The sequence below is a fragment of the Nothobranchius furzeri genome, chromosome 5 (genome assembly GCF_043380555.1).
Source record: "Nothobranchius furzeri strain GRZ-AD chromosome 5, NfurGRZ-RIMD1, whole genome shotgun sequence".
Classification (NCBI taxonomy): Eukaryota; Metazoa; Chordata; class Actinopteri; order Cyprinodontiformes; family Nothobranchiidae; genus Nothobranchius; species Nothobranchius furzeri.
Window position 1 is genome coordinate 43762458 of NC_091745.1, and position 10508 is coordinate 43772965.

Sequence of the window (10508 nt, forward strand, 5' to 3'; positions counted from 1 at the left end):
GTCTTTGACCAGATTTGTCAGATCCCGGATCTTTTATGCAGCCAGACTGAGGAACTGAGCTCTTGGTTTGATTCCACCTGTCGGACTGCTTTGGACACTGTGGCTCCATTAAAGACCAGGCAGCCTAAAACTAAATCTGATCCTTGGCTGAATGACATGACCCGAGTTGTCAGACGCGACTGCCGTCGGGCTGAGCGCAAGTGGAAAAAGGACAAACTACAGGTGTCATTTCAGATGCTGAAGGACTGTTGGCGTCAATATCAAAGAACTGTGAGAGAGGCCAAAAGAAAACACTTATTTGACATTATTTTGACTAACTGCCACAACCCACGTGTCTTATTTAATACTATTAACTCTGTTCTTAGTGCACCGTTTACTGACTGTATTGAGCCCTCATCTGAAGCCTGTGAAAATTTTTTACACTTTTTTATTGAGAAGGTTTCCTTAACAAGGGCTCAAATCTGTCCTTGTGCTCATGACCCTCAGTTTTTGTTTCCTGCTCTGCTGTCTTTGGCAGGTTTGAGCCAGTGACCCTGTCCATTATAAGGGAGACTGTTGGTCGTCTTAAGACTGCTGGGTCTCCAAATGATGCTGTTCCTCCTCGACTTTTAAAAGAGGTGTTACCTACAGTTGGTCCTCTGGTTCTTGAGCTGGTAAACCATAGTCTAATGTCAGGCGTTGTCCCTAAAGATTTTAAACATGCAGTAGTCAAACCTCTGATTAAAAAACTTGCTCTTGATCCACAGGATCTTGCGAATTACAGGCCTATCTCCAAACTACCTTTTCTTTCTAAAATTCTTGAAAAGGTAGTCTATAGCCAAATATTGGCCTTCTTGGAAAATCAAAATGTATTAGAGGTTTTCCAATCTGGTTTAAAACCCTTTCATAGCACTGAATCAGCCCTTTTAAAAGTTTTTAATGACATATTCTTAGCTACTGATGCTGGGGACTGTGTTGTTCTTGTGCTTTTAGATTTGACAGCTGCTTTTGATACTGTGGATCATGCCATTTTATTCTCTCATTTGGAGCACTGGGTGGGCATTAGCGGCACAGCTCTCGAGTGGTTCAGGTCCTACTTGTCAGGGCGAACATTTTGTGTCAGTCTCGGTGACTATATGTCATCCTCTGCTCCTCTCTTGTGTGGTGTCCCGCAGGGCTCGGCTCTTGGCCCTCTCCTCTTCTCTTTGTATCTTCTTCCTCTCGGGTCTATACAGAGTAAGCATGGCATTGCTTTCCACTTGTATACTGACGACGGTCAGATCTATGTCCCTCTTCAGAAAAAAGGCGTATACCGCATACAGCCATTACTTCAGTGTCTTGATGACATAAAGGCCTGGATGTCAATTAACTTTTTAAAATTCAATGATAAAAAGACTGAGGTGATGATTTTTTATAGTCCTACTGAGACCCCCAATGTGTATGTTGATTCCCTGGCCCAGTTTGTTAAGCCAACTTTCACAAACCTGGGGGTCAAAGTGGACTGTGATCTGACATTTGAATATCAGATTAGGGTGGTGGTAAAATCTAGCTTCTTTCACCTCAGGCAGCTGGCGAAAATAAAGCCAATTCTTTCACGGCAGCACTTCGAGACAGTGATCCACGCCTTTGTTACCACTCGGCTGGATTACTGTAATGCACTCTATATTGGGGTCAGTGCATCTCATATTAGCCATCTACAGAGGGTGCAAAATGCAGCAGCCCGTCTTTTAACTGGCACTCCAAAGTTTGAGCACATTTCCCCTGTTTTAGCTTCACTTCACTGGCTGCCCATTTCTTTTAGGATTCATTTTAAAATTATTTTGTTTGCTTTTAAATGTCTCCATGGCCTTGCACCTTCTTATCTCTCTGTCCTGTTACAGCCTTACACACCCTCCCGCTCTCTCAGGTCAGCTGATCAGCTGCTCCTGAATTTACCCAGGACTAGGCGTAAACTTAGAGGAGATCGCACCGTTGCTGTAGCAGCTCCTAAACTGTGGAATGAGCTTCCTTTAGAGATAAGACAGGCCAGTTCCTTACCTGTTTTTAAGTCACTCTTGAAAACCTACCTTTTTACCCTTGCTTTGACACCATGTGAGATGTCGGTTACTATTTTTTTTTATTAGTTTTGACTTATTTTAGCTGTTTTTGTGTGTTTCAATGCTGTTTTTATCTAGTTTTTATTCTTATTATTGGGCTGTTTTAATTTTATGTCTCCTGTGTTTCATTTATTTCTCTTTGCTGCTTTCTGTTTATTCTATTGTTTTAATGTATTTTCTGTACAGCACTTTGTTCCTGTGCTGGGTGTTTTAAAGTGCTTTATAAATAAATGAACTGAACTGACATCACTGACCATGTTTCACAAAATGAGCATCAAAATGAAGAGCAAGAAGGGCGGGAAGAAGCGAGTGCAGGAAAAAATCGGTGCTGTGTGTGCGGCAAATGCGTCTCCAAGGTAACCGAGAGGGAGAGTGTTTGTTGTCAAGAGCTCACATTTTTGTCAGCAGAACTTAACGGGAATTCAAATATGAATGATTTAGGAGAATTTTAGTATCCAGAGCTGTCTCGTGCTTTATAGATGATTAGGATATTCAGTGAAACGACTCATTTTTGCAGATATTATATATTTGGAGAACACTATGTTGCTACACTTACTGCTTGTTTTACTGACGGGAGAGGTGAATGTTCAGCTTCACCCATGACGAGTGGCGTGTACGATTGTTCGCACAACATGACAGAAGCGGCAGCTGCAGGAGCGGGTTGTCGGCTCAGGAGAGCATCCAGCGTCTCTTGTCTCTCTGAGGGCGTTTAGGCTCCTTGTGTGGGACAATGGTCGGTAAAGCATTTAGTTGCTGCCTTCTCTTATACCAAGACGCTCCGGTGAGCTCTTTAAGTAGTTGTGGTCGACTATAAGCCTCAAACACATCAGGAGAAAAATGTTGGGAACACAGCCGCGGATCTTTGGGAAGTTGTGTCCATCCACAGGCATCTTCCCACGGCTTTCTCCTCTTCTTGCCAGTGGGAAAGCTGTAAACTCACATCACTCCCCTTGTTGCCCTCTGACTGAAAATTATATCCAAAAGCAGCACAATGCGGCATTTTACTTCATTATTAATGTGGTGAGTGTGTAAACAAACACTAGCGTCAATAGCTATTCTTCCAAGTGCAACCAATATACGTCAGCGCCCCCAGAGTGCATTGGAATTGGAAAAGATGGTGTCCTACGTATGTCCACAAATGTACTAAATATTATAGATTTATGAATAAACAGCAATATTTTGTGTGTGTTCTAACAACATAGTCTGGCACAACAGAAAACGTGTGGCTTATTAGGGCATAAACTTCCTCATAGCCGGAGTTCTTTTTAAACTGTTATTTTTTTTCCCCGTGTCCGGTCTGGCTGTGAAGCAAACAGAATTAATGTCTGAATGCTGGTGACAAGCCTTACAGATTTACTCTCAGGTGGAGCATCAAAGCTTCTGCTTTAATGTCACGCCTGATACTTAAAACTTTATTGTTATTGTTTTTTTGAATGCTTTCTAATTTCGACCAGATACGGAGACAGAGGTGAAAGAGAAAGGAAGAAACAATGGGGGGGGGGGGGGGGGGTCCACAGAATAAACAATCAATGATGAACAAGAGGGCTGCGCAGTGGCGCAGTGGTTAGAGCTGTTGCCTTGCAGCAAGAAGTTTCTGGGTTCCCTTCCCATGGGCATGTTCTCCATGTGCATGTGTGGGTTCTCTCCGGGTACTCCGGCTTCCTCCAACAGTCCAAAGACATGACTGTTAGGTTGATTGGTCTGTCTAAATTGTCCTTAGGTGTGTGTGTGTGTGTGTGTGTGTGTGTGTGTGTGTGTGTGTGTGTGTGTGTGTGTGTGTGTGTGTGTGTGTGTGCATGATTGTTTGCCCTGTGTGTCTCTGTGTTGCCCTGCAATAGACTGGCACTCTGCTCAGGGTGTACCCTGCCTGATTGCCCATTGACCACTGGAGATAGGCACTGGCCCCCCTGCGACCCTACGTGGACAAAGCGGGTTCAGACAATGGATGGATGGATGGATGGATGGATGATGAACAAGAGTCTGCTTCTAGTCCTGCAGAAAGAGAAAAACAAACAAACTAAAAGGGACACACAGCAATACAACAGAAGCTAGTTATCACTGCGTCAACCTGATGAAGAAATGTAAAATCAACATTGTTTTACTGAACAATCACACGATTATAAGTGCATTTAGTGCCAACCACAGCCTTAAGACATGTGTTGAACGTACCCAAGTCCCTACTTATGAGAGCAACATGAGAGCACCTGTGTGTGTACACGCGCTTGTTTATGTAAGGTTTCTCTATCGAGCATCCAATAGAGAGTGTGAGGGGCCACAGATCTGCCCCCAAAGATGTGTAGGAGATGGAGGGAGTTCCAAGCAAATTTTATAAACTAATACAATCATATGAATAAATTAATAATGTATAGCTGAATTAGTCTTTTTTTTTTTTTTTTTTGCTTTTAGAATTTAAAACTACAACATAAGGTAACACAGAAACATTTTCCTTTTAGTAAGTTCACAATTATAACAAACATTTTTTTTCCTGTTTCTATTCTTTGTTGGATAACTCCAACCAAGATGCATTTTTAGTCACAAGACCATTCTTTCTTACCACCTACAGTATTAAATACATTATCTAGGTGGACAAGTAACTGAATTATGCAAATCATGCAACATTAAGACCTTATGACCAGCATGTTTATTATTAATCATGTAGAAAAGATGGCAGTTAAATCCGATGAGCTGAGGCCTTTCCATTTCTAAACAAAGCCACAATAATATGTTTTATTTGAATCCATCCAACCCCTGCTTTCTTAGTGTGCCTCTTCCTCGTAATTCTCTTGGTGTTACTCCTCTTCAGCCTCTCTAAGAGGTTTAACATGTCAACGTCCTCTCTGCTCATCCATAATTGATCGCCACAACGGAGCATCTTCGCAGCACTTAGTTAACCAGCTATGTGCAGGTGTTCCCTTGGCAACTGACCAGAGAGTGAAATGCTGCAGCATCACATGTAGACTCAAGTCCACTGACTGGGTACCCAAAGCCTCTTGTAAATCTAGGTGTAGGTCTCTTGTTCACTGGTTTTGTACTCAGTGTGTGTCTCCCGATGTCACAGATATGAGTGGAAACATTCTATTGTCATGTCCCTTTGTTCCTGCGTTGTAGTCAAATTGTGATTTCAGGCAGCTTGAAAAATTATCTCTTTCTCACAAAATAAATGGCAAAAATGAAAGTATCAGAGCCAACTTTAAAAGCTGGTGGAATCTGAGATTTCCCGCATCACTGCGGCCTCGGTGATCTGGATCTGAAAACGTCTTTACCAGGAAAACGGTTCTACTTCCAAACTGACTGCTGCAATCCTTGTTCTGTGATGTTTTTTAAAGTGAAAAAACAACAACACATTTTTTAAATATTTCTGATTATAACGGGTCTGAACATGAAAATAGTCCCCTACACCTATCTCCTGCATTAGCTTCTGATAGAAAAAAGACAGTGAAAGTCTAGGATTAGAACATCCTGACAGATCTACATCACACTGTCACTTAACGTTCATGTACTCACATCTTGACAAGGAAAGCTGTTTATCGTCCAGAAAACAGCAGAGAACATCTCGGCTAATAGAAGCTAACGTTAGCATTAGCAACTTCTTAACACAGCAGAACTCCTCCAGGCTTGGGTTATTTGTGGAGATGAAACATCAAAGTTGGAGAGAAAACAGAGTCAGTGGTGGAGTTGTGTTGCTATTAGCCAATCCAAGGTGAGATGTCCAAATACAGGGCTGCCAATTCTCATGCACTGAGCGTGAGACACACACATTCGGCCCTCTTCACACGCTCTCACACCACACCTCCAATATCTCATGCTAAAACAGCGACTGTGATCCCCAAACACGCATCACACACAGTGTGTAGGTCTTATGAAAAAACTGATTATATTAATTATAGCGTTTGCTACTGAACAACATGCACACAGACGACACGTACGTAATAATTTAACTGGCTTATTTCACACACAGAATCCCATCTGTGTAATCCAAGCTGATGTGCTTTTTTCCACTCTGGTGGTGAGATGGGCAGAGCGGTGAGCTCCTCCTGTTGTTGATGGGACGGGCATACCTGGTTCTTTCTCCCAGAACCATGAGCTGCGGCTGCGCGTGCCGCCAAAATGACATGCTTTGTTTGGAAATGCAGCCGCATTGCCAGCCGATGTTGACAGAGCTTCAGACCCGAATGTTTTTCTTTTGTTTTCACTCATCAGCCACAGATCACTACTCTCGCTCACAGCAAGCTGGGCTTTCTACCGTGGTGACTCACTCACACATTCTCTCTCCTACATTAGTTGGTGATGCGGTGAATCCTAATATTTTAATTCACTGCTTCACCAGTGTGTTTTTCCTGTTTGTGAGACAAACCCCTCCTCCATAACCAGGTTACTTGTACGGAAGCCTGGCAAGGCCAAAATTCCTCAAACTTTTTTTTCCCTACTGGCTGATAGGAATTAATAGAATAGAATAGAATAAATGTTATCATAATTAAAAGTTCTTGTGTGACATTTGTGACATGTAGCTGCAACCAGACAGACAGACAGACAGACAGACAGATAGATAGATAGATAGATAGATAGATAGATAGATAGATAGATAGATAGATAGATAGATGATAGATAGATAGATAGATAGATAGATAGATAGATAGATAGATAGATAGATGATAGATGATAGATAGATGGATAGATAGATAGATAGATAGATAGATAGATAGATAGATAGATAGATAGATAGATAGATAGATAGATAGATAGATAGATAGATAGATAGATAGATAGATAGATGGATGGATGGATGGATGGATGGATGGATGGATGGATGGATGGATGGATGGATGGATGGATGGATAGATAGATAGATAGATAGATAGATAGATAGATAGATAGATAGATAGATAGATAGATAGATAGATAGATAGATAGATAGATAGATAGATAGATAGATGATAGATAGATCACAGCCAATCAGAGGTCACTAAAATAAATGTTGCTTCGGTGTGTAAGTTTGACAAAACAATGTCGGACTCTGTAATTTTCTCTGGCCCCCTGCCTGTTCAGACCAGTGACAACATGTTTAGCTGCATGCTGTCCTTCAATTGCTGCTTGTCTAGGTGGTATCCTGAAAACAACGTGGGCTACATTGATAATTGGAAAACTTTTTGGGGAAAACCTGGTCTGATGCGAAGAGACGGCATCAATCCCTCTTTGGATGGAGCAGCTCTTCTTTCTAGGAACATGGCCAGTTTTATTAGTCCTCCATGACAACCCAGGGTCCAGACCAGGAAGCAGAGTCATAGTTTAACCCACCCCTCTGCAGCTTCTGTACTGTTAACCACCCACTACCCCATAGAGACAGTGTCCTTCCCATGGCCATAATCACACAGATTAAATGTCAGGCTTAATACAGCAAATCACGGAAATCTCATCAAAATTAGAACAAATTCAACTGAGCAAAAAATTAGAAAAATGAAATGTGGGTTATTATACATTAGGTCTATTTTTTCTAATACTTTGTTTGTTAATGACTTGATTTGTGATAAACAGATTTCTTTGGTCTCTCTCACAGAAACATGGCTGCAGCAAGAGGACTATGTTAGTTTAAATGAGTTGACTCCCTCTAATTATTTAAGTTAGTTAGTTTTCCTAATCCAGATTGCAAAACTGTAAAACCATTCTTGTTTGTAGTTTTATATCATCCACCAGGCCCTTACTCTGAGGTTTTGGATCAGATCTCTGATTTTTTATCTGATTTGGTGCTAAATACTGAAAAGGTCATTAAAGTGGGGGATTTTAACATTCATGTGGACATTGAAAATGATAGCCTCAATGTAGCCTTTAGTAATATCTTAGACTCAATTGGTTTTAATCAAAGAATACATAGCTCCACCCACTCCTGCCATCATACATTGGACGTTGTGCTGACTTATAGCATAGAGTGTGAGGAAATAACAATCTTTCGACATAATCCAGTCCTCTCGGACCACTTTCTGATAACATTTGAGTTTTTTATAACTGAGTTCTCGAGACATGAAAGTAAATTTCACTATAGTCGGTCTCTATCTGACAACGCTGTTGCATCTTTTAAAACAACTGTTCCATCCATACTGTCCTCTGCATCTCAGAGGAACGTAGCAGAGGGCAATATTTTCATTTCTAGCCCCTCACAAATTGATGCATTAGTTCATAATTTTACTTCCTCTTTACATGTGGCATTCAGTGATGTTGCCCTTTTAAAAAAGAAAGTAATTAGGGGCAGGAAGTTGACTCCCTGGTTTAATTCTCGTTTACGAGCTTTAAAACAAAACTCTAGAAACTTGGAGAGAACATGGCGCTCTCCACTCCATGAGGAGGCCTACCTATCCTGGAAACATAGTCTTGTGCTTTATAAAAATAAGCTTCGACAAACAAGAACTGCTTATTTCTCAGCGTTAATTGAGGAGAATAATAATAATCCTAAATTTCTTTTCAGTACAGTTGCTAAACTTACACAGAATCATAGCTCTGAGCCATCTATTCCCCTAGCCCACAGCAGTAACGACTTTATGGGATTTTTCACAAGTAAAATTAATTATTTTAGAAACAAAATCTTTAGCATCCTCCCTAATGCGATTTCTTCTTCCTCAGTAAGTGAGGCAGCATCAGAGGTAACTGTAGAACCTCATCTGTGTTTGAACCATTTTGATCCAGTTGAGCTTTCAGATTTATCAAAAATATTAGCTTCATCTAAACCTTCCACTTGCATTTTAGTCCCAATCCCAACCAAATTATTTAAAGATGCATTTCTTTTGGTTACTGCCCCCATTCTAGATATAATCAATCGATCCTTAGTAAATGGGTATGTACCACAGGATTTTAAGGTTGCTGTAATCAAACCTTCACTTAAGAAGCCTTCTCTGGATCCAGATGACCCAATGAATTATAGACCAATATCTAATCTTCCATTTTTATCCAAAGTCTTGGAGAAAATCGTGGCCATCCAACTATGTGAGCATTTAAACACTGATGATCTGTTTGAGGAATTTCAGTCTGGTTTTAGACAGTATCACAGCATTGAAACTGCATTAGTGAGAGTTACAAATGATATTCTCATGGCCTCAGATAAGAATCTTGTGTCTGTTCTAGTCTTGTTAGATCTCAGTGCTGCCTTTGACACAGTAGATCACAATGTTCTTGTAGAAAGGCTTGAACATGTTGTAGGGATCAAAGGAACGGCGCTAGGCTGGTTTAAATCCTACCTGTCTGATAGATTTCATTTTGTAAATGTACATGACAAATCTTTATACCCCAGGGTTACTTGTGGAGTACCACAGGGTTCAGTGCTTGGACAAAAGGCCATCTTGATAGATAGCAGTTCCCGATCTCCCACATCATAATTATGTTCAGCAGGTGACAGGTAACGGGAGAAAAAGGCACAGGGGTGCAGCTTGTTGTCTGAGGGACAGATCTGAGATAGGACGGCTCCCACCCCAGTGTCAGAAGCGTCCACCTCCAGAGTAAATTGCCTCGAGGGATCAGGACGGGTGAGTACTGGAGCGTTAGTGAAGAGAGATTTGAGTTCCGCAAAAGCGGCAGCAGCAGATGGGTTCCAAATGAAAGGCTTGTTTATGGAGGTTAATGAAGTGAGAGGTTCGGCAGTTCGACTGTAGTTCTTGATAAACCTGCGATAAAAGTTGGCAAAACCCAGGAACCGTTGCAATTGTTTTCGGGTAGTAGGTACAGGCCAATCCAAAATGGCCTGAACCTTCTCACGGTCTGTTCTCAGCCGCCCGCTCTCAATGATGAAGCCCAGGAATCTCATGGATGGGGCATGGAACTCGCATTTCTCCCCCTTTACATAAAGACGGTTTTCCAAAAGTCTCTGAAGGACGGTTCGTACATGTTGGCGGTGTTCTGACAGGGTTCTTGAGAAAATGAGTATGTCATCAAGGTAAACCGTTAAAAATTTATCGATGAGGTCGGCCAGCACAGAGTTTAGCAGTGCCTGAAAAACAGCAGGTGCATTAGTTAACCCGAAAGGCATCACAAGATACTCAAAATGGCCTAATGGTGTTTTAAAAGCGATTTTCCACACATCTCCCTCGCATACTCTAGCCAAATGATAGGCATTGCGGAGATCTAACTTATTAAAAACAGTGGCATTGTGAACCGGCTCGTAGGTGAACGATAACAAAGGTAGGGGATATTTGCTTTTTATAGTGATCTGGTTGAGACCCCGATAATCGATGCGGGGCTGAAGGGAACCATCCTTCTTTGTGACTAAGAAAAACCCAGCTCCTAGGGGGGATGTGGAAGGTCTGATAATGCCTGACTTTAGTGATTCGGTGATGTATTTCTCCATGCATTCATGTTCGGGTTTGGACAGGTTATAAAGGCGACTAGAAGGTAACGTGGCTCCAGGAAGCAAATCTATACAACAATCAAAAGCTCTGTGTGGGGGTAGAGATG